Below are 25,143 nucleotides of genomic sequence, written 5' to 3'. Positions count from 1 at the left end.
CTCCCTCACTCCTCCTATCTTCCTATCTCTCTAGCTCCCTATCTCACTATCTAACTCCCCCACTCTCCACCTCCTCCTACCTACCTATCTGTCTATCTATCTATTTCCCTATCTATCGACTTCTCTATCTATTTTCTCTATCTATTTCTCTATCTCTCCCCCCCTCCCGCCACCCCCTCTACTACCTATCTCCCTATCCTCTCACTCTACCTCTCTCCCTCACCCACCTCTACAACCCCCCCTCCCCTATCTTCACAACCCTACTCCTATCTCTCTCCCTAATCTCCAAACCTCCTAACACTCACCCTCCTCCACCCTAAACCCCCTCCCCCAGCTCCTCTCACTCTACCTGTCCCCCCCCCTCCCTTGCGCTTTCCCGCCGCGACCTCCTGCACGCCCCCGCCCCCCAGCTCCCATTCGCCCCCAGCGGACCCCTCCCCCCCCCTCCTACCTCTTATGGCGGCCGCTGCGCGACAGTGGTAGCGACCCTTGACCCAAGGGTAGGTCGCTCCTCCTGCCGCTGCAGCTCCTCCAAGTTCCCGATTTCCTGTGTTCCTGAGACCCACCTAACTGTAAGTACCCCCCTCCTCCCAGCCCCTCGCCCTGCCCCGCGCCACTCACCTTCTCTCCTGCTCCTGCTTCTTTTCCTCCTCTCTGTCTCTTCCTCCTCGCCCCCCCTCTGCAATCTTCTTCTGTGTTCTTCTGTTCTTCTGTTCTTCCCTTCTGTTCTTCTGTGTTCTTCCGGTCTTCTGTGTTCTTCTTCTCTGTTCTTCTCGGTGCTTCTGTGTTCTTCTTCTCGGTTCTTCTGTGTTCTTCTCTGTTCTTCTCTGTTCTTCTGTTCTTCTGTCTTCTGCTCTTCCGGTCTTCTGTTCTTCTGTCTTCTGTTCTTCTGTCTTCGGCTCTTCTACCTTCTCCGTCTTCTTCCCCCGAGCCTGCCCTCCTGCTCCTTCCTCATCCCCCTCCCTCACTCGCCTCCCCCTCTCTCACCCCTAGCTAACCCGTTCGCTATCTACCTCCCTCACTCCTCCTATCTTCCTATCTCTCTAGCTCCCTATCTCACTATCTAACTCCCCCACTCTCCACCTCCTCCTACCTACCTATCTGTCTATCTATCTATTTCCCTATCTATCGACTTCTCTATCTATTTTCTCTATCTATTTCTCGATCTCTCCCCCCCTCCCGCCACCCCCTCTACTACCTATCTCCCTATCCTCTCACTCTACCTCTCTCCCTCACCCACCTCTACAACCCCCCCTCCCCTATCTTCACAACCCTACTCCTATCTCTCTCCCTAATCTCCAAACCTCCTAACACTCACCCTCCTCCACCCTAAACCCCCTCCCCCAGCTCCTCTCACTCTACCTGTCCCCCCCCCTCCCTTGCGCTTTCCCGCCGCGACCTCCTGCACGCCCCCGCCCCCCAGCTCCCATTCGCCCCCAGCTGACCCCTCCCCCCCCCTCCTACCTCTTATGGCGGCCGCTGCGCGACAGTGGTAGCGACCCTTGACCCAAGGGTAGGTCGCTCCCCCTGCCGCTGCAGCTCCTCCAAGTTCCCGAGTTCCTGTGTTCCTGAGACCCACCTAACTGTAAGTACCCCCCTCCTCCCAGCCCCTCGCCCTGCCCCGCGCCACTCACCTTCTCTCCTGCTCCTGCTTCTTTTCCTCCTCTCTGTCTCTTCCTCCTCGCCCCCCCTCTGCAATCTTCTTCTGTGTTCTTCTGTTCTTCTGTTCTTCCCTTCTGTTCTTCTGTGTTCTTCCGGTCTTCTGTGTTCTTCTTCTCTGTTCTTCTCGGTGCTTCTGTGTTCTTCTTCTCGGTTCTTCTGTGTTCTTCTCTGTTCTTCTCTGTTCTTCTGTTCTTCTGTTCTTCTGTCTTCTGCTCTTCCGGTCTTCTGTTCTTCTGTCTTCTGTTCTTCTGTCTTCGGCTCTTCTACCTCCTCCGTCTTCTTCCCCCGAGCCTGCCCTCCTGCTCCTTCCTCATCCCCCTCCCTCACTCGCCTCCCCCTCTCTCACCCCTAGCTAACCCGTTCGCTATCTACCTCCCTCACTCCTCCTATCTTCCTATCTCTCTAGCTCCCTATCTCACTATCTAACTCCCCCACTCTCCACCTCCTCCTACCTACCTATCTGTCTATCTATCTATTTCCCTATCTATCGACTTCTCTATCTATTTTCTCTATCTATTTCTCTATCTCTCCCCCCCTCCCGCCACCCCCTCTACTACCTATCTCCCTATCCTCTCACTCTACCTCTCTCCCTCACCCACCTCTACAACCCCCCCTCCCCTATCTTCACAACCCTACTCCTATCTCTCTCCCTAATCTCCAAACCTCCTAACACTCACCCTCCTCCACCCTAAACCCCCTCCCCCAGCTCCTCTCACTCTACCTGTCCCCCCCCCTCCCTTGCGCTTTCCCGCCGCGACCTCCTGCACGCCCCCGCCCCCCAGCTCCCATTCGCCCCCAGCTGACCCCTCCCCCCCCTCCTACCTCTTATGGCGGCCGCTGCGCGACAGTGGTAGCGACCCTTGACCCAAGGGTAGGTCGCTCCCCCTGCCGCTGCAGCTCCTCCAAGTTCCCGAGTTCCTGTGTTCCTGAGACCCACCTAACTGTAAGTACCCCCCTCCTCCCAGCCCCTCGCCCTGCCCCGCGCCACTCACCTTCTCTCCTGCTCCTGCTTCTTTTCCTCCTCTCTGTCTCTTCCTCCTCGCCCCCCCTCTGCAATCTTCTTCTGTGTTCTTCTGTTCTTCTGTTCTTCCCTTCTGTTCTTCTGTGTTCTTCCGGTCTTCTGTGTTCTTCTTCTCTGTTCTTCTCGGTGCTTCTGTGTTCTTCTTCTCGGTTCTTCTGTGTTCTTCTGTGTTCTTCTCTGTTCTTCTGTTCTTCTGTTCTTCTGTCTTCTGCTCTTCCGGTCTTCTGTTCTTCTGTCTTCTGTTCTTCTGTCTTCGGCTCTTCTACCTCCTCCGTCTTCTTCCCCCGAGCCTGCCCTCCTGCTCCTTCCTCATCCCCCTCCCTCACTCGCCTCCCCCTCTCTCACCCCTAGCTAACCCGTTCGCTATCTACCTCCCTCACTCCTCCTATCTTCCTATCTCTCTAGCTCCCTATCTCACTATCTAACTCCCCCACTCTCCACCTCCTCCTACCTACCTATCTGTCTATCTATTTATTTCCCTATCTATCGACTTCTCTATCTATTTTCTCTATCTATTTCTCTATCTCTCCCCCCCTCCCGCCACCCCCTCTACTACCTATCTCCCTATCCTCTCACTCTACCTCTCTCCCTCACCCACCTCTACAACCCCCCCTCCCCTATCTTCACAACCCTACTCCTATCTCTCTCCCTAATCTCCAAACCTCCTAACACTCACCCTCCTCCACCCTAAACCCCCTCCCCCAGCTCCTCTCACTCTACCTGTCCCCCCCTCCCTTGCGCTTTCCCGCCGCGACCTCCTGCACGCCCCCGCCCCCCAGCTCCCATTCGCCCCCAGCTGACCCCTCCCCCCCCCTCCTACCTCTTATGGCGCCCGCTGCGCGACAGTGGTAGCGACCCTTGACCCAAGGGTAGGTCGCTCCCCCTGCCGCTGCAGCTCCTCCAAGTTCCCGAGTTCCTGTGTTCCTGAGACCCACCTAACTGTAAGTACCCCCCTCCTCCCAGCCCCTCGCCCTGCCCCGCGCCACTCACCTTCTCTCCTGCTCCTGCTTCTTTTCCTCCTCTCTGTCTCTTCCTCCTCGCCCCCCCTCTGCAATCTTCTTCTGTGTTCTTCTGTTCTTCTGTTCTTCCCTTCTGTTCTTCTGTGTTCTTCCGGTCTTCTGTGTTCTTCTTCTCTGTTCTTCTCGGTGCTTCTGTGTTCTTCTTCTCGGTTCTTCTGTGTTCTTCTCTGTTCTTCTCTGTTCTTCTGTTCTTCTGTTCTTCTGTCTTCTGCTCTTCCGGTCTTCTGTTCTTCTGTCTTCTGTTCTTCTCTCTTCGGCTCTTCTACCTCCTCCGTCTTCTTCCCCCGAGCCTGCCCTCCTGCTCCTTCCTCATCCCCCTCCCTCACTCGCCTCCCCCTCTCTCACCCCTAGCTAACCCGTTCGCTATCTACCTCCCTCACTCCTCCTATCTTCCTATCTCTCTAGCTCCCTATCTCACTATCTAACTCCCCCACTCTCCACCTCCTCCTACCTACCTATCTGTCTATCTATCTATTTCCCTATCTATCGACTTCTCTATCTATTTTCTCTATCTATTTCTCTATCTCTCCCCCCCTCCCGCCACCCCCTCTACTACCTATCTCCCTATCCTCTCACTCTACCTCTCTCCCTCACCCACCTCTACAACCCCCCCTCCCCTATCTTCACAACCCTACTCCTATCTCTCTCCCTAATCTCCAAACCTCCTAACACTCCCCCTCCTCCACCCTAAACCCCCTCCCCCAGCTCCTCTCACTCTACCTGTCCCCCCCCCTCCCTTGCGCTTTCCCGCCGCGACCTCCTGCACGCCCCCGCCCCCCAGCTCCCATTCGCCCCCAGCTGACCCCTCCCCCCCCCTCCTACCTCTTATGGCGGCCGCTGCGCGACAGTGGTAGCGACCCTTGACCCAAGGGTAGGTCGCTCCCCCTGCCGCTGCAGCTCCTCCAAGTTCCCGAGTTCCTGTGTTCCTGAGACCCACCTAACTGTAAGTACCCCCCTCCTCCCAGCCCCTCGCCCTGCCCCGCGCCACTCACCTTCTCTCCTGCTCCTGCTTCTTTTCCTCCTCTCTGTCTCTTCCTCCTCGCCCCCCCTCTGCAATCTTCTTCTGTGTTCTTCTGTTCTTCTGTTCTTCCCTTCTGTTCTTCTGTGTTCTTCCGGTCTTCTGTGTTCTTCTTCTCTGTTCTTCTCGGTGCTTCTGTGTTCTTCTTCTCGGTTCTTCTGTGTTCTTCTCTGTTCTTCTCTGTTCTTCTGTTCTTCTGTTCTTCTGTCTTCTGCTCTTCCGGTCTTCTGTTCTTCTGTCTTCTGTTCTTCTGTCTTCGGCTCTTCTACCTCCTCCGTCTTCTTCCCCCGAGCCTGCCCTCCTGCTCCTTCCTCATCCCCCTCCCTCACTCGCCTCCCCCTCTCTCACCCCTAGCTAACCCGTTCGCTATCTACCTCCCTCACTCCTCCTATCTTCCTATCTCTCTAGCTCCCTATCTCACTATCTAACTCCCCCACTCTCCACCTCCTCCTACCTACCTATCTGTCTATCTATCTATTTCCCTATCTATCGACTTCTCTATCTATTTTCTCTATCTATTTCTCTATCTCTCCCCCCCTCCCGCCACCCCCTCTACTACCTATCTCCCTATCCTCTCACTCTACCTCTCTCCCTCACCCACCTCTACAACCCCCCCTCCCCTATCTTCACAACCCTACTTCTATCTCTCTCCCTAATCTCCAAACCTCCTAACACTCACCCTCCTCCACCCTAAACCCCCTCCCCCAGCTCCTCTCACTCTACCTGTCCCCCCCCTCCCTTGCGCTTTCCCGCCGCGACCTCCTGCACGCCCCCGCCCCCCAGCTCCCATTCGCCCCCAGCTGACCCCTCCCCCCCCTCCTACCTCTTATGGCGGCCGCTGCGCGACAGTGGTAGCGACCCTTGACCCAAGGGTAGGTCGCTCCCCCTGCCGCTGCAGCTCCTCCAAGTTCCCGAGTTCCTGTGTTCCTGAGACCCACCTAACTGTAAGTACCCCCCTCCTCCCAGCCCCTCGCCCTGCCCCGCGCCACTCACCTTCTCTCCTGCTCCTGCTTCTTTTCCTCCTCTCTGTCTCTTCCTCCTCGCCCCCCCTCTGCAATCTTCTTCTGTGTTCTTCTGTTCTTCTGTTCTTCCCTTCTGTTCTTCTGTGTTCTTCCGGTCTTCTGTGTTCTTCTTCTCTGTTCTTCTCGGTGCTTCTGTGTTCTTCTTCTCGGTTCTTCTGTGTTCTTCTCTGTTCTTCTCTGTTCTTCTGTTCTTCTGTTCTTCTGTCTTCTGCTCTTCCGGTCTTCTGTTCTTCCGGTCTTCTGTTCTTCTGTCTTCTGTTCTTCTGTCTTCGGCTCTTCTACCTCCTCCGTCTTCTTCCCCCGAGCCTGCCCTCCTGCTCCTTCCTCATCCCCCTCCCTCACTCGCCTCCCCCTCTCTCACCCCTAGCTAACCCGTTCGCTATCTACCTCCCTCACTCCTCCTATCTTCCTATCTCTCTAGCTCCCTATCTCACTATCTAACTCCCCCACTCTCCACCTCCTCCTACCTACCTATCTGTCTATCTATCTATTTCCCTATCTATCGACTTCTCTATCTATTTTCTCTATCTATTTCTCTATCTCTCCCCCCCTCCCGCCACCCCCTCTACTACCTATCTCCCTATCCTCTCACTCTACCTCTCTCCCTCACCCACCTCTACAACCCCCCCTCCCCTATCTTCACAACCCTACTCCTATCTCTCTCCCTAATCTCCAAACCTCCTAACACTCACCCTCCTCCACCCTAAACCCCCTCCCCCAGCTCCTCTCACTCTACCTGTCCCCCCCCTCCCTTGCGCTTTCCCGCCGCGACCTCCTGCACGCCCCCGCCCCCCAGCTCCCATTCGCCCCCAGCTGACCCCTCCCCCCCCCTCCTACCTCTTATGGCGGCCGCTGCGCGACAGTGGTAGCGACCCTTGACCCAAGGGTAGGTCGCTCCCCCTGCCGCTGCAGCTCCTCCAAGTTCCCGAGTTCCTGTGTTCCTGAGACCCACCTAACTGTAAGTACCCCCCTCCTCCCAGCCCCTCGCCCTGCCCCGCGCCACTCACCTTCTCTCCTGCTCCTGCTTCTTTTCCTCCTCTCTGTCTCTTCCTCCTCGCCCCCCCTCTGCAATCTTCTTCTGTGTTCTTCTGTTCTTCTGTTCTTCCCTTCTGTTCTTCTGTGTTCTTCCGGTCTTCTGTGTTCTTCTTCTCTGTTCTTCTCGGTGCTTCTGTGTTCTTCTTCTCGGTTCTTCTGTCTTCTGCTCTTCCGGTCTTCTGTTCTTCTGTCTTCTGTTCTTCTGTCTTCGGCTCTTCTACCTCCTCCGTCTTCTTCCCCCGAGCCTGCCCTCCTGCTCCTTCCTCATCCCCCTCCCTCACTCGCCTCCCCCTCTCTCACCCCTAGCTAACCCGTTCGCTATCTACCTCCCTCACTCCTCCTATCTTCCTATCTCTCTAGCTCCCTATCTCACTATCTAACTCCCCCACTCTCCACCTCCTCCTACCTACCTATCTGTCTATCTATCTATTTCCCTATCTATCGACTTCTCTATCTATTTTCTCTATCTATTTCTCTATCTCTCCCCCCCTCCCGCCACCCCCTCTACTACCTATCTCCCTATCCTCTCACTCTACCTCTCTCCCTCACCCACCTCTACAACCCCCCCTCCCCTATCTTCACAACCCTACTCCTATCTCTCTCCCTAATCTCCAAACCTCCTAACACTCACCCTCCTCCACCCTAAACCCCCTCCCCCAGCTCCTCTCACTCTACCTGTCCCCCCCCCTCCCTTGCGCTTTCCCGCCGCGACCTCCTGCACGCCCCCGCCCCCCAGCTCCCATTCGCCCCCAGCTGACCCCTCCCCCCCCCTCCTACCTCTTATGGCGGCCGCTGCGCGACAGTGGTAGCGACCCTTGACCCAAGGGTAGGTCGCTCCCCCTGCCGCTGCAGCTCCTCCAAGTTCCCGAGTTCCTGTGTTCCTGAGACCCACCTAACTGTAAGTACCCCCCTCCTCCCAGCCCCTCGCCCTGCCCCGCGCCACTCACCTTCTCTCCTGCTCCTGCTTCTTTTCCTCCTCTCTGTCTCTTCCTCCTCGCCCCCCCTCTGCAATCTTCTTCTGTGTTCTTCTGTTCTTCCCTTCTGTTCTTCTGTGTTCTTCCGGTCTTCTGTGTTCTTCTTCTCTGTTCTTCTCGGTGCTTCTGTGTTCTTCTTCTCGGTTCTTCTGTGTTCTTCTCTGTTCTTCTCTGTTCTTCTGTTCTTCTGTTCTTCTGTCTTCTGCTCTTCCGGTCTTCTGTTCTTCTGTCTTCTGTTCTTCTGTCTTCGGCTCTTCTACCTCCTCCGTCTTCTTCCCCCGAGCCTGCCCTCCTGCTCCTTCCTCATCCCCCTCCCTCACTCGCCTCTCCCTCTCTCACCCCTAGCTAACCCGTTCGCTATCTACCTCCCTCACTCCTCCTATCTTCCTATCTCTCTAGCTCCCTATCTCACTATCTAACTCCCCCACTCTCCACCTCCTCCTACCTACCTATCTGTCTATCTATCTATTTCCCTATCTATCGACTTCTCTATCTATTTTCTCTATCTATTTCTCTATCTCTCCCCCCCTCCCGCCACCCCCTCTACTACCTATCTCCCTATCCTCTCACTCTACCTCTCTCCCTCACCCACCTCTACAACCCCCCCTCCCCTATCTTCACAACCCTACTCCTATCTCTCTCCCTAATCTCCAAACCTCCTAACACTCACCCTCCTCCACCCTAAACCCCCTCCCCAGCTCCTCTCACTCTACCTGTCCCCCCCCTCCCTTGCGCTTTCCCGCCGCGACCTCCTGCACGCCCCCGCCCCCCAGCTCCCATTCGCCCCCAGCTGACCCCTCCCCCCCCCTCCTACCTCTTATGGCGGCCGCTGCGCGACAGTGGTAGCGACCCTTGACCCAAGGGTAGGTCGCTCCCCCTGCCGCTGCAGCTCCTCCAAGTTCCCGAGTTCCTGTGTTCCTGAGACCCACCTAACTGTAAGTACCCCCCTCCTCCCAGCCCCTCGCCCTGCCCCGCGCCACTCACCTTCTCTCCTGCTCCTGCTTCTTTTCCTCCTCTCTGTCTCTTCCTCCTCGCCCCCCCTCTGCAATCTTCTTCTGTGTTCTTCTGTTCTTCTGTTCTTCCCTTCTGTTCTTCTGTGTTCTTCCGGTCTTCTGTGTTCTTCTTCTCTGTTCTTCTCGGTGCTTCTGTGTTCTTCTTCTCGGTTCTTCTGTGTTCTTCTGTGTTCTTCTCTGTTCTTCTCTGTTCTTCTGTTCTTCTGTTCTTCTGTCTTCTGCTCTTCCGGTCTTCTGTTCTTCTGTCTTCTGTTCTTCTGTCTTCGGCTCTTCTACCTCCTCCGTCTTCTTCCCCCGAGCCTGCCCTCCTGCTCCTTCCTCATCCCCCTCCCTCACTCGCCTCCCCCTCTCTCACCCCTAGCTAACCCGTTCGCTATCTACCTCCCTCACTCCTCCTATCTTCCTATCTCTCTAGCTCCCTATCTCACTATCTAACTCCCCCACTCTCCACCTCCTCCTACCTACCTATCTGTCTATCTATCTATTTCCCTATCTATCGACTTCTCTATCTATTTTCTCTATCTATTTCTCTATCTCTCCCCCCTTCCCGCCACCCCCCTCTACTACCTATCTCCCTATCCTCTCACTCTACCTCTCTCCCTCACCCACCTCTACAACCCCCCCTCCCCTATCTTCACAACCCTACTCCTATCTCTCTCCCTAATCTCCAAACCTCCTAACACTCATCCTCCTCCACCCTAAACCCCCTCCCCCAGCTCCTCTCACTCTACCTGTCCCCCCCCCTCCCTTGCGCTTTCCCGCCGCGACCTCCTGCACGCCCCCGCCCCCCAGCTCCCATTCGCCCCCAGCTGACCCCTCCCCCCCCCTCCTACCTCTTATGGCGGCCGCTGCGCGACAGTGGTAGCGACCCTTGACCCAAGGGTAGGTCGCTCCCCCTGCCGCTGCAGCTCCTCCAAGTTCCCGAGTTCCTGTGTTCCTGAGACCCACCTAACTGTAAGTACCCCCCTCCTCCCAGCCCCTCGCCCTGCCCCGCGCCACTCACCTTCTCTCCTGCTCCTGCTTCTTTTCCTCCTCTCTGTCTCTTCCTCCTCGCCCCCCCTCTGCAATCTTCTTCTGTGTTCTTCTGTTCTTCTGTTCTTCCCTTCTGTTCTTCTGTGTTCTTCCGGTCTTCTGTGTTCTTCTTCTCTGTTCTTCTCGGTGCTTCTGTGTTCTTCTTCTCGGTTCTTCTGTGTTCTTCTCTGTTCTTCTCTGTTCTTCTGTTCTTCTGTCTTCTGCTCTTCCGGTCTTCTGTTCTTCTGTTCTTCTGTCTTCTGTTCTTCTGTCTTCGGCTCTTCTACCTTCTCCGTCTTCTTCCCCCGAGCCTGCCCTCCTGCTCCTTCCTCATCCCCCTCCCTCACTCGCCTCCCCCTCTCTCACCCCTAGCTAACCCGTTCGCTATCTACCTCCCTCACTCCTCCTATCTTCCTATCTCTCTAGCTCCCTATCTCACTATCTAACTCCCCCACTCTCCACCTCCTCCTACCTACCTATCTGTCTATCTATCTATTTCCCTATCTATCGACTTCTCTATCTATTTTCTCTATCTATTTCTCTATCTCTCCCCCCCTCCCGCCACCCCCTCTACTACCTATCTCCCTATCCTCTCACTCTACCTCTCTCCCTCACCCACCTCTACAACCCCCCCTCCCCTATCTTCACAACCCTACTCCTATCTCTCTCCCTAATCTCCAAACCTCCTAACACCCACCCTCCTCCACCCTAAACCCCCTCCCCCAGCTCCTCTCACTCTACCTGTCCCCCCCCCTCCCTTGCGCTTTCCCGCCGCGACCTCCTGCACGCCCCGCCCCCCAGCTCCCATTCGCCCCCAGCTGACCCCTCCCCCCCCTCCTACCTCTTATGGCGGCCGCTGCGCGACAGTGGTAGCGACCCTTGACCCAAGGGTAGGTCGCTCCCCCTGCCGCTGCAGCTCCTCCAAGTTCCCGAGTTCCTGTGTTCCTGAGACCCACCTAACTGTAAGTACCCCCCTCCTCCCAGCCCCTCGCCCTGCCCCGCGCCACTCACCTTCTCTCCTGCTCCTGCTTCTTTTCCTCCTCTCTGTCTCTTCCTCCTCGCCCCCCCTCTGCAATCTTCTTCTGTGTTCTTCTGTTCTTCTGTTCTTCCCTTCTGTTCTTCTGTGTTCTTCCGGTCTTCTGTGTTCTTCTTCTCTGTTCTTCTCGGTGCTTCTGTGTTCTTCTTCTCGGTTCTTCTGTGTTCTTCTCTGTTCTTCTCTGTTCTTCTGTTCTTCTGTTCTTCTGTCTTCTGCTCTTCCGGTCTTCTGTTCTTCTGTCTTCTGTTCTTCTGTCTTCGGCTCTTCTACCTCCTCCTTCTTCTTCCCCCGAGCCTGCCCTCCTGCTCCTTCCTCATCCCCCTCCCTCACTCGCCTCCCCCTCTCTCACCCCTAGCTAACCCGTTCGCTATCTACCTCCCTCACTCCTCCTATCTTCCTATCTCTCTAGCTCCCTATCTCACTATCTAACTCCCCCACTCTCCACCTCCTCCTACCTACCTATCTGTCTATCTATCTATTTCCCTATCTATCGACTTCTCTATCTATTTTCTCTATCTATTTCTCTATCTCTCCCCCCCTCCCGCCACCCCCTCTACTACCTATCTCCCTATCCTCTCACTCTACCTCTCTCCCTCACCCACCTCTACAACCCCCCCTCCCCTATCTTCACAACCCTACTCCTATCTCTCTCCCTAATCTCCAAACCTCCTAACACTCACCCTCCTCCACCCTAAACCCCCTCCCCCAGCTCCTCTCACTCTACCTGTCCCCCCCCTCCCTTGCGCTTTCCCGCCGCGACCTCCTGCACGCCCCCGCCCCCCAGCTCCCATTCGCCCCCAGCTGACCCCTCCCCCCCCCTCCTACCTCTTATGGCGGCCGCTGCGCGACTGCGCAGCGGGCACGCCGGAGGCGCGCCAGAGGCAAGCCCGTCTGCGCCCGTCCGCGCCTGGCCCGCGCCCAGCGCCACGACCCCTGGTCCCCAGCTCCCCCAAGCCCCGCTGATCCGCTACGACCCCACCACCCTCCACGCCCTCAACCCAGGGCGCTCCAAAACCTGCTTCCTAGCTCACCCCAAACGCACCCATGGACCCTTCGCCTGCAACTCCTGCAAACGCATCTTCCACCACGCAAGTACCACGACCACAAGCCCACGCGCCATCAACCACCTCAAGTGCATCCTGATCAACGGTCGTTCCGTCCACAAGCACGCCGTTGAACTTTGGGACCTCCTGGACTCCACAGCCCCGGACGTCGCCTTCATCACGGAGACATGGATGAACGCCTCCTCTGCTCCAGACATCGCTACCCGCCATCCACGAAGGCTACAAGATCTCCAGAAAAGACCGCACCAACCAAGTAGGAGGAGGTGTCGCCATCATCTTCAAAGACTCCATCAGCGTCACCACCTCCACCGAAGACCCCCCCCTCGCCGCTGAACACCTGCATTTTCAGATTCGCACCGACCCAAGGACCACCCTCAGAGGATCCCTCGTCTACCGTCCTCCCGGACCTCGCGCCTCTTTCAGCGACGCCATCGCCGACTTCATCTCCCCGCACGCCCTCGCCTCACCGGACTACATCCTCCTAGGCGACCTCAACTTCCATCTGGAACAAAACAACGACCCCAACACCACCACCCTGCTCGACAACCTCGCCAACCTCGGCCTCAAACAACTGGTGAACACCGCCACCCACATCGCCGGACACACGCTCGACCCTATCTTCTCCGCCAGCAAACACGTCTTCTTCAGCCACACCTCTGCCCTACACTGGACCGACCACAGCTGCGTCCACTTCACATTCCGACGCGAGACCTCCCACCTCCGCACTCAACCCATCCCTCATCGACAGTGGAACAAGATCCCTGAAGAGCAACTCTTCTCCGCTCTCGCCGCCAACCAACCCACCCTCACCACCGACCCCAACGACGCAGCTCTCAACCTCACAAACTGGATCTCCAACTGCGCTGACAACCTTGCTCCCCTCAAACGCACGCATCGACAGACCAACACCAAAAAACCTCTCTGGTTCTCTGACACCCTCAAAGAATCAAAGAAAACTTGTCGTGCCCTTGAGAAGGCCTGGCGCAAGGACCACACCGCTGACAACATGACCGCCCTCAAGAACGCTACACGCGAACACCACCACCTGATCCGCACTGCCAAAAGGAACTTTTTCACCGACAGACTAGACAAAAACAGCCACAACAGCAGAGAACTCTTCAGCATCGTCAAAGAGTTCTCCAACCCCAGCGCCAGCGCCAACGCCGTCACGCCCTCACAGGATTTGTGCGAATCCCTCGCCACTTTCTTCCATCGCAAGATCAGCGACCTCCACGACAGCTTCGGACACCAGACCCAACCATACATCACTGAACCCGCTTCCCCGGACATCACCCTCAACAACTGGACCCACATCAACACGGAAGAAACCAAATCCATCATGAACTCTATCCACTCCGGCGCCCCTTCGGACCCCTGCCCGCACTTCATCTTTAACAAAGCCGACGACATCATCGCCCCGCACCTCCAGACCGTCATCAACTCTTCTTTTTCTTCTGCTACCTTCCCCGAATGCTGGAAGCACGCTGAAGTCAACGCCCTACTAAAGAAACCTACGGCTGACCCAAGCGACCTGAAAAACTTCCGCCCCATCTCTCTTCTACCTTTCCCAGCCAAGGTAATAGAAAAGACCGTCAACAAACAGCTGACCACTTTCCTGGAAGACAACAACCTGCTCGACCCTTCACAAACCGGATTCCGAACCAACCACAGCACGGAAACCGCCCTCATCTCAGTCACAGACGACATCAGAACCCTGATGGACAACGGTGAAACAGTCGCCCTCATTCTCCTCGACCTCTCGGCTGCCTTTGACACCGTCTGTCACCGCACCCTAATCACCCGCCTACGCTCCACCGGGATCCAAGGCCAGGCCCTGGACTGGATCGCCTCCTTCCTCGCTAACCGCTCCCAAAGAGTTTACCTCCCTCCGTTTCGCTCAGAACCCACCAAGATCATCTGCGGCGTACCTCAAGGCTCATCGCTCAGCCCGACACTCTTCAATGTCTACATGAGCCCCCTCGCCGACATCGTACGCAAGCACGACATCATCATCACCTCCTACGCCGACGACACCCAACTTGTACTCTCCCTCACCAAGGACCCCGCCAGCGCCAAGACCAACCTACAAGAGGGTATGAACGACGTCGCAGATTGGATGAGGCTCAGCCGCCTAAAGCTGAACTCTGAAAAAACTGAAGTCCTCATCCTCGGCAACACCCCGTCCGCCTGGGACGACTCCTGGTGGCCCACGGCCCTCGGCACCGCACCGACCCCCGCAGACCACGCCCGCAACCTCGGCTTCATCTTGGACCCTCTTCTCACCATGACCAAGCAAGTCAACGCCGTGTCCTCCGCCTGCTTCCTCACTCTCCGCATGCTCCGTAAGATCTTCCGCTGGATCCCCGCCGACACCAGAAAAACCGTGACCCACGCCCTCGTCACGAGCTGCCTGGACTACGGCAACACCCTCTACGCCGGGACCACAGCCAAACTCCAAAACCGCCTGCAACGCATCCAAAACGCCTCGGCCCGCCTCATCCTCGACGTACCCCGCAACAGCCACATCTCCGCACACCTGAGACACCTGCATTGGCTCCCAGTCAGCAAAAGGATCACCTTCCGTCTTCTCACCCACGCACACAAAGCCCTCCACAACAAGGGACCGGAATACCTCAACAGACGCCTCAGCTTCTACGTCCCCACCCGCCCCCTCCGCTCCGCTGGCCTCGCACTTGCTGCCGTCCCTCGCACCCGCCGCTCCACGGCGGGTGGGAGATCTTTCTCCTTCCTGGCGGCCAAGACCTGGAACTCCCTCCCCACCAGCCTCAGGACCACCCAGGACCACTCCGCTTTCCGGAGACTCCTAAAGACTTGGCTGTTCGAGCAGCGATAACCCCCCCTTTCCCCCCTAGCGCCTTGAGACCCGCACGGGTGAGTAGCGCGCTTTATAAATGTTAATGATTTGATTTGATTTGATTTGATTTGACTTACCTGCTGCCACACTGGAACCGGGGCACCCCTGTTTCCCATGAAGCTATGTGTTTTGGGCACCTCTTTGACCTCTGCACCTGACCAGCCCTGAGCTGCTGGTGTGGTAACTTTGGGGTTGCCTTGAACCCCAAACGGTGGGCTACCTCGGACCCAACTTTGAACCCTGTAAGTGTTTTACTTACCTGTGAACTTAACAATTACTAACCTCCCCCAGGAACTGTTGATTTTTGCACTGTGTCCACTTTTAAAATAGCTTATTGCCATTTTTGTCAAAACTGTACATGCTATTGTGATTATTCAAAGTTCCTAGTATACCTGAGTGAAATACCTTTCATTTGAAGTATTACTTGTAAATCTTGAACCTACGGTTCTTAAAATAAATGAAGAAAATATTTATTTCTATATAAAAACCTATTGGCCTGGAGTAAGTCTTTGAGTGTGTGTTCCTCATTTATTGCCTGTGCGTGTACAACAAATGCTTAACACTGTCCTCTGATAAGCCTACTGCTCGACCACACTACCACAAAATAGAGCATTAGAATTATCTCTTTTTGCCACTATCTTACCTCTAAGGGGAACCCTTGGACTCTGTGCACACTATTTCTTACTTTAAAATAGTATATACTGAGCCAACTTCCTACATATTTCAACTAAAATTAATAGTCCAGTTGTATTTTGAATCTATAAAAAAATGAATTCTGAGGGATATTTTATTTGAAAGTGTAGTTGCACCTCACCAGCACTTCAAAATCAGCTGTCTACAATTTTGTGAACATTGCCACTCCGCTCTCTGAGGTGGTCAGACGTGGAAACCAGAGCAGCAGCTTCTCTCAGAGAGTTACACTGCCACCTTGTGACAAAAGTAAGAAGTGATACCAATTCCACATAATTAAGCAATGTTATCAAATAATATTTACTAAAGGATCTATTTGTTAAAACTAATATTTATGTTATTGAAAGATTGACTTCTATTTAATACAATAATTAAAGAAAATCAAAGAATCACTAAAGAACATTTCATGTAATTTAATGATTAAAACCTTTAAAGAATCAAGTAATAAGCACAAATCAGGGATGAACCCAGTGAATGTGCTGGGCAGGGGGCAGACTTACAATTCTGTCTCCAGTCATAGCTGACCTGAGGGAAGGGGTTGCACAGTGGGCAGGAGGCAAACTCACTATTCAACCTCCAGTCAAGGTGACCCCAGGGAATATCTAACTCTAGTCAGGGCTGACCCCAAGGAAGGTGCTGGGCGGTGGTCAGCGGCAAACTTGCTCTTCTAACTCCAATGAGGGCTGACCACAGGTAAGGCACTGTAGAAAAAAAGGAAGTTAACAGTACGATGTGTTTCTAAAAAAGAAAAGAAAGTATAGAAGCAACCATGAATGATCTTAAATCTCTGTGGCCTAAAATCGTGCTCAAAAACATAAGAAGTGTTAATGTATGTGAAACTCTTTGCAGTAAATCCTGCGCCTTACTTTCCAAAAGAAGTCAGAACAACCCACCAAGTGCCACAAGAAGACAAGCCAAAACATCAAACCATCCAAGAAAACAACAACAAGGTGAAATTCCCATTCAAATGTAAGCAAGAGACAAAAATCTGAAGTTAACAAAACAATTTTCCCCACAATAAAATGGAATTGCAGCATTTAAATGACATTGAACGTTTTGTTTAATAAAATACATTCAATGCTTCAGTAATAATTAGGTCTAACTGCAGGGAAGACTGGAGGTACAAGACATGCATGGAACAAACTACTTAATTTAACTCCAGTCAGAGCTCATCCCTAGGAAAGCACAGGACAGTGGACAGCGGGTTAACGTACTTTTATTGCTCCAGTCTGGGCTGGCTTCAGGGAAGATGCAGGACAGTGGGCATGGGGCATATTTACTATTCGAACTCCAGTCAGGGTTGACCCCAGGGAAAGTGCTGGACAGTGGTCAGGGGGTAGTCTTCCTGTTCTATCTCCAGTCAGGTCTGACCTCAAGGAAAGGGATGGGCAGCAGGCAAACTTACTATACGAACTCCAGTCAGGATTGACCCCAGGGAAGGTGCAAAAAAGAGAGCAGGGGCAGACTTACTAATATAACTCTAGTCAGGGCAGACCTCTAGGGAAAGTGCTATAGCAAAAACATAGGAAGTTAACATTATTATGTCAAACAAAAACCTAAAACAAAGAAAAACGTTGAATGATGTTAAATCAATGTGACCTAAACTCTTGCTCAATAACACTGAAACTGTTGCCATGTATAACTCTTTGCAGTGCATATTACACCATACTTCTCAAAAGAACACACACCAAGCCAACAAGCACCACAAGAAGCCAAGACAGATCATCAAACCAGCCAAGAATCTAACAATAAGGTACAATTCTCCTTCAGATGTAACCAAAAGTGAATATTATAATATGCAACAGCGCTTTTTTTCACAACTTTAAAATAGTTTAGCAGCACTGACAGAATGAGTAAACATTTCTGTCATGCTACAGCCACACAGAAGACATCAATAGTCAGAGTAATGGTCAGTTCCACTGTCTCACCTGTGTGCCATTGTAAGTATTGATGTGTAACTGATGTTCTGTTTTCCTCATCCTCATCCTCTGCCTCCGCATCCTCACTGTCCTCAGGGACCACTGCTGCCACAGGGTCATCTTCAGTCCCCTACTCCTGCAGAAAAGGCACATGTTGTCTGAGGGCCAGGTTGTGCAACATGCAGCATGTCACTACTATCTGTCAGACCTTTCCGGATGAGTCGCATAAGGATCCACCTGTCAGATGGAGGCACCTGAACCTGGCCTTCAGGAGGCCGAAGGTCCTCTCAATTATTCTTCTGGTTTGCCCATGTGCCTCATTATAACGGTCCTTAGCCCCTGTCCTGGCATTCCTCACAGGGGTCATTAGCCACGATAGGGTTGGGTAGCCAGAGTCACCTGCAAGTATTGAGGGACAACATTTAGCCTTACACAAACCTATGGCACAACACCATAAGGCATACACTGATAAACAGTGGGTGGGGACTCTAGCTCACCTATTAGCCACACCCTGTGCCTCTGTAGTTGGGCCATCACATTTGGGATGCTGCTATTCCTCAGGACAAAGACGTAATGAACCGACCCAGGATACTTGTCAGTGATGTGAGGGATGTATTGGTCTGCCAGGCACACCATTTGCACATTCAGTGAGTGGAAACGATTCCTGAACACCTTTTCATTCTGGGGAGGGTGGGGGGGGACAAATGCTATATGTGTACGGTCAATCGCCCCAATAATATTGGGGATATGCCCCATTGCATAGAATCCTGCCTTCACAATGGCCAATCTTCCAGTTGGGGGAAAGCAATGTAGCTGCACATGTGTTTCACCAGGGCAGACAAAACCCTTGCCAGCACGATTGAAAACATTGGCTGTGAAATTCCTGCTGCCAAGCCCACTGTCACTTGGAAAGAACCAGTTGCCAGGAAATGGAGCACTGATAGCACTTGCACAAGATGGGGGATCCCAGTGGGATGACGGATAGCAGGCTCCGATTGGGCACACAGCTCTATGATTGTGGCCCTGTCCAGTCTATAAGTCAGTACATGGTTGTCCTCCATTGTGGTCAAGTCCACAAGTGGTCTGTACATGGGGATTCGTCTTCTCCTACCAATCATCTGCAGAGGTAGGTATCTAAGGGACACAAGAGTGAGTAGGCTGTCACAATTTGAACAATGGAACCCCCACCTAAGTTTACATAGTGCACGTATTTGATGGGACAGTGGGAATGGCAAGGTGAGTGCAAATCTATGCAGTGACACAGTTAAGGTTAAACTGATTGTTGTCCACCACCATGAAACGGCGACCGCCTGCCCTGTATGTAGGGACAGGTGGAAGTGGGGTACCTCCGCCGTCGCGGAAGGCAGTCTTGCACTGCCGTGCAATTTCTTACTGGATAATATTGGGCTTTATGGAGTACAGTGGCCAATGGGGATCCGTGCCGGTGGTGACGGTGACCACCATTTTGTATCTGATTCCTCACTTGCTTCCTGACCTTCAACAGGAGAATACCTACACTGCGTGTGCTGCTGTGACCTGTGTCTGGAACCTACCATCACCGGTGTGACAGGGGAAAGGGCCCCTGCCTTCACTGCGGAGGAGTTGGAGCGATTGGTGGATGGGGTCCTACCCCAGTATGGACTGCTGTTTGGTCCTCCAGACCAACAGGTGAGTACACCTTGCGCACAATGCATGTGGGAAGGATGCATGGAAATGTGTGTGCAAGCATCGTATCATGGGGGGGGTGTCTTGTGGTGGTGTACATGGTGTGCGCCGGGTGATGTGTGTGCCAATGGTGATAGAAATTGGATTGGTGGGCCATTGACACGCTGGATTGTATGTGCAATGGTGTCCTCCCATCTGTATCGCCTCTGCAGGTCAGCGTCCATCAAAAGAAGGGATTATGGCGTGCCATCGCCAAGGATGTGCGGACCCTGGGGGTCTATGGCAGGCGGAGCACCAACTGTCAGAAATGGTGGGAGGACCTGAGACGCCATCAGATCCTGGTGGTGGGTGTCAGTTAGCGGGTGCCCCTTAATGCCAGGCCAGACATTGCAGGGGGATCCAGCTCAAGGGTAATGGTTGAAAGGCAAAACAAGGTAACCTAGCTAGGTTGTATTCCATGTCAGACAGGGCTTAGTGGGTCACAGGAGGGGTGCAGTTGGCAGTGGTTGGCCCTCATCTTGCTGTGGCATATAATCAATTGTTTGACAGTCCAATGCATAGTGCTCAATGCTGATCCCTGTGTGTGACAATGCTGTGCATGCCTTCTGTGGTGTTGGTGCAGTAATTGACCTCATGCTCCCTTTCTCTCTCCCCCCTTTTTCCTTCTGTCATCCTGTCCATGTGTGCATTAGCATCATCTGGTGGAAAAGCAGGGGCACCGGCGACAGAGGGAGCTGCATCCCACAGGACCCAGGAGGCAGAGTCCACCGACGTCGAGGGAACCAGTGGGATGGAGGGCAAGGGGAGCACCACGGCGGAGACAGGAGGTAACAACACTGACTCATATACCTCCTCCGATGGAAGCTCATTGGTGGTGGCGGACACCTCTCTGACCACCCCAGATGCAGGTAAAGCCGCCACCCCCCTGTACCAGCACTGCCCTCCCAGTAGCCCCTCAGCGAGTTGCCTGTGCCCACTCACCGAGGAGGGTGGGCATCTCCTTCACCCCAGGCACCTCAGACCCTGCCCCAGTGAGCCCTGATGCCCTGAGTGAAGAGGCTATTGACCTCCTGAGATCCATCTCTGTAGGGCAGTCAACCATTGTGAATGCCATCCATAGGCTGGCATCCCAGATGCAGCAATGCAATGCATTCCTGGAGGGCATCCACAGTGGATTGGTGGCCCAACATAGATCGATTCAGGCTCTGGCCTCCTCTCTGATGGCAGCCATTGTCCCTATTTCTACCTTCCCCCCTCCAACTACCACTTCCCAGTCCCAGTCTCCTGAACCCTAACCCATCCCATACACACATACAGACGAGCATGCACACAAGACATCACTCAAGAGTGGCCCAGTCCAACACAGGCACCACACTTCATCCCACAAGCTCTCACACAAACACCAGACAGTTGCACACACAACCACATCTACTGCCTCTACTGTCTCCCCCTCTTCCTTCGCCACCTCCCTCACAGTCACGTCCATACTCACACACCTCACTAGCAGACACCTCCACAACATCCACACACGCATCCCCTGTGTCCTCTCCCACCCTGTCCGTCCCCCCTACTAAAGGACACACTCACCAGCATTCAGACACCCAACAGCCACCTCACACACACACACTGCCCACGACCTGCACCCAAGTCCAGCAGCATACACCTCCAACAACCAACGAAAAAGCCATAATCTTTCTATTACCCATCTATATATCTCCTATACTATATAATGTTCCTATCATTAAATAATCACTCTACATATATGCCCATTTAAAATAATGTATTATAAAGTAACCTACCTTGTGTGTGCATAGTTTGGTACACATATTTCACTACTGTATTCACATATAATTTATCGATCTCCTAAAAAATATTCCAATTCATAATCTGAATTTAATCCACATTCAACTGCTTGTAATCTCATAATCCACATGGATTCTTTCCTCCTTAGTGCAAGTTCCCTATTTCCTCCTCTCTGACTCGTTTTGATATGTTCAAAACCAAAGAATCTATGGCTTTTTCATCTTGTATAATATAGGTTAGTTTTGTTTTCTATATTTTGTGATTTATTATAAGGTATGCTAGTGATAGTTTTTTAAATAAATTTGATAACTTTTGGAGGAATATGGCTGTAATAAATGGGATTACACGAATATAAGTTAATATGATGTATTACACTGTTTAGTGAGGGCTATTGTATGTATCAAATTCGTAGAATAGCTGTAGATACTAGGTTAGGTGCTCTTTTACATTGCAAGTAGAAGTAGGAGTTCATTTTTTACTTTTTATTTTTTTATTTCTCTGTTTATTTTTATTTATGAATAAGAATTAGTGTTTAAAATACGGACTTAATAGAGTCTATTGTGATCGTAAGAAATGGAAGGAAGTTTGTTTTAGTTATCTAGTAAAAATACACTGCAAGTAAAAGAGGGAATCCTCTTTCAATATTTACGAATAAGGATCAGTGTTGAGAAGACGGACTCAGTATAGTCTAAGATTATCGTAGACGATCGAAGGAAGTCCTCTTTCACTCTCTAACAAGAGTAAGGCGTGGCTTTTTAAGCCACAGTTAGACTCGCAGTCTGTTTTATGCTTTTACGCGTACTCCCGTTTGATCGCTCGTCAACGATACAGAGTCTATCCAATATAGAGGTGGGTGTGACAATGAGTACAAGAGATGACAAGAGTTTTTTAAAAGAGATGCTGATTATGTGTATACTGAGGTCTTCTTTACATTCCCTTCACAGATATGTTCATAAATAATACTTGATTTCATTAGAACTAAGTTCAGCATAGCAATAATTAAGGAGGTAAGCAAGCATGAAAGAGAGAAGCTAATGTATGGGACAATTGGAGTTTCTCTAGGGATATTAATATTGTACTAGTCACTATTATATTGGTACTTATAGAAATCGGTTTTGGGGAAATTGACTTGAAAAGAGGATTTAGGACAGTTTTACTAGCAGGTATATTTTTAAGAGCACTGATAGGAATAAGGGAATTCACTTGTTTGTGCACGTTTGGAACACATAGAACGTTGGTTTATCACTAAGGTGATGGATATGTCGTAATATATTTTTGGAGTATTTCTAGTTTATGGGAATTTCCACTGTTTTTTACTTAAATAGAATATGTGCACTATATAGAAGGTATATAAATATATGTCTGTATGGAATAGAAATTTAGGGACATAATTTATGAATGTATATATGTAAAATAGTTATTATTGTATATATATTATTGACAGCCATAAGAAGCCCTGAGGAAGTCAATGGGGAAGATTTAACCCAGATGAAACACGTGTTGGCTTGGCTGGAGCAATATGTGAAGAAATAATAAAGAAGATTTCTTTGGTTACTCATCCTGGAGCTCATATTTGCCAATACTTTTTGTGATTATACACTATAGTAAACAAGAGTGGTTTTTAGTTGTTTCATTTGTTGGGACTAATCTGAGGATTGTCCATGCACAAGGTTTTGTGGGGGGGGGGGTACCTTGTATACGCACCGTTCAGTCATTTGAGAGAGATAGTTGTGGTGAGCGCTAGTTCTCCTCAACCACCCCTTGGTAGTAGCTATAACCTCCAACAAGCACTCCGTCAACCTCCACTCCCATCCTTCCTCCCTCTTCCCCCCCACCGTCCCTAAGAAGCTTTTCCTTGCCCAACTTGACCTCTTCCCTACACCTCCCCCCGCCCTGCACGTAAGAGCAGGGTGCCAATGACCCAGCCCAGCACCTCAGCCAAACAGTCCACGCGGACAGTGGAGGCAAGACAGTGAAGGATCCCACTCCATCAGCCAGGAAGGGTAAGGATCCCACACCCCCTGCCATGAAGGGGAAGAAGCCCTCTCCGCCTGCCATGAAGGGGAAGAAGCCCTCACCTCCTGCCATGAAGGGGAAGGAGCCCTCGACTCCTGCAATGAAGGGGAAGAAGCCCTCAACTCCAGCAAAGGCTGGCAGGGTGACACCACCACCAGTGGTCACGGAGTCTTCACCTCCAGCTGAGGCAGTGCAGCCCACTCCTCTGGCAGAGGCTGCACCTTCACCTGCTGAGACAGTGCAGCCCTCACCTCCAGCATAGGCTGCCCAGGAGGCACCTTCACCTGCTGACACAGTGTAGCCCTCACCTCCAGATGAGACAGTGCAGCCCTCACCTCCAGCAGAGGGCATGTAGGCCAGCCTCTTGGGACTGCTGTATAAGGAGCCCCCTCCAGAACCAGTGGGCAAGTCACCCACCTGAGAGACTGTGACCTTGAACTCCCCAGCACAGAGAAATGGGCATGGAGCCCCTTCCAGAACCAGTGGGCAAGTCACCCACCTGAGAGACTGTGACCTTGCACTCCCCAGCACAGAGAAGGGCATGGAGCTCCCTCCAGAACCAGTGGGCAAGTCACCCTCATGAGAGACTGTGACCTTGCCCTCCCCAGCACAGAGATATGGGCAAGGAGCCCCCTCCAGAACCAGTAGGCAAGTTCCCAACTTCGGCTGAGGTGCCCCCATCCCCAATCCTCCTGAGGTGCCTGCCCACTTGCAAACTGATGCCCCTGCAGAGATCTGTGTGGATGATGTCAGGAAACAAGTTGGGCCTTGGACTGTGCCCTGTGGCCATGTGTGCCCTTTGTACTTTGGACTGAGCATTGGCCCTTTGTGGACATTTGTACATATCTCTTTTTTATCCAATTGGTTCATTTGGTGGTGTCACGTAGGCTCTCATTATCCTAATGAGACTACTGGATTATTGGGCGGCAAGATCGTTCACAGTGTGGGGGACTAAGTCTGACCCATGGCGAAGGACCCTTGTCACCCCTAATCCAGGTTGTGCTCCGGCTAACTAGCAGTGCCTTATCTCTCCCAGAGGGAAGAGACAATTGGGCAGCTGAGCGTATGACATCTTAGTGCTTCCCAGGGAAGTTGTGGTCACTCAAGTCACAACCAGTTCTCTTGTACAAAGTGTGATCTCATATATAAATGACAAAGGCAGTTTGAGTTTTAAAGATTGGTTTAATAAAACAACTGCATTTTAGATAATAAGGCGTGACCGGCAATAACCAGAACCATACAACACAGTAGGATTTAAATAGTAACGAGGAGAGTGAAACATAAGAATAATGCTATCATAGTGCAACTAGTTTACGTTCTCTCTCTAAGTTATATTATGAGCAAAGCATGTTAAGCTCTAAGCCTGCCTTTCAGGTTCCCCAGGGAGGACATCAACCCTCATACCTGAGCAAAAGCCTGTAATCTGGATCAGCGTCTGCAACAGGGCAGTCAGCATCTAGTGTTGGGTTCCTGGCCGTAATCTCCCTCTTACGTGTACTGGGACTAGAACGTGTTTTTGTACTATTGATGTGAACTAACACCCCGATGTTCCTGCGTAAGAATGTGTACTGTCTACGAACCATAAAAACTAAACTTCTACCACATCTATCGGCAATGTACCAGACTGTATCCTTGACTGAAGCACAGAGTGATTGTTTGAGTGCTGAAGTTGGCTAAACAGTGTGATAGAAGAAAATAAAACAAGACCATGAAACTGGTTATTGTAAAATAACAGTGCGAGGCTAACTAAAATGTATCTAGGGCAAAGTGTACAGAGGCCTAATACTTTAAGCAAACGCGCAAAAAGCTACATTAAAAATGGCTACACTACAGTGGCTGTTCCTATTCAATACATTCTCATTACTGCCTTCCTGTTGTCCTTGAATTATTATGCTGTGTGTTGTGTACCATTGTTTTTCGTCTGCAGCTGGTTGTGTGTATGGTGTGTGTTGTGCATATGTGTGTCACTCTCCTTTTCCTCCCTCCCTTGTGTGCTAGGCAGCTGTACTCACCGTCGTCATCTTCATCGGCATTGGTGTTCCAGGTGGAGCATGGCATAGAAGAGCATCGGGAAGACTTGCAGTTCCTATTCCATGGCGGCTTTGTACTTCTCTGGGTCTCTGATGGTGAGTCTTTCATCTTCTGTGCAGTGTTTCCGCCAGGCTTTTGATGGTGTTGGTTCCGCCCCGGAAATCGTGGCGGTGAACTGTGTCGTGATATGGTGGGCGGTACTTTGTCTTCTGCCTGGCTGTTGATGGCTACCGCCGTAGTGCCTGGTGTTAACGCCCTGGCGGATGGTG

At 52.3% G+C, this 25,143-nt stretch overlaps 1 long non-coding RNA gene across 1 annotated transcript in view; it reads left to right on the top strand.

Moving 5' to 3' along the window:
* The window catches only part of LOC138293301 (uncharacterized), a 126,282-nt gene extending 109,921 nt beyond the window's left edge, over positions 1 to 16,361 (top strand). The window contains exon 3 of the long non-coding RNA XR_011202955.1: positions 16,290 to 16,361. This is a non-coding gene — a long non-coding RNA (uncharacterized lncRNA). The remainder of the gene's footprint in view (positions 1 to 16,289) is intronic.
* Positions 16,362 to 25,143: the final 8,782 nt, after the last annotated feature.

The sequence above is a fragment of the Pleurodeles waltl genome, chromosome 4_2, assembly GCF_031143425.1.
Source record: "Pleurodeles waltl isolate 20211129_DDA chromosome 4_2, aPleWal1.hap1.20221129, whole genome shotgun sequence".
In the NCBI taxonomy this organism is placed as follows: Eukaryota; Metazoa; Chordata; class Amphibia; order Caudata; family Salamandridae; genus Pleurodeles; species Pleurodeles waltl.
The sequence above is the reverse complement of the archived record's forward strand: the minus strand, read 5'-3'. Positions and strand labels throughout refer to the sequence as shown.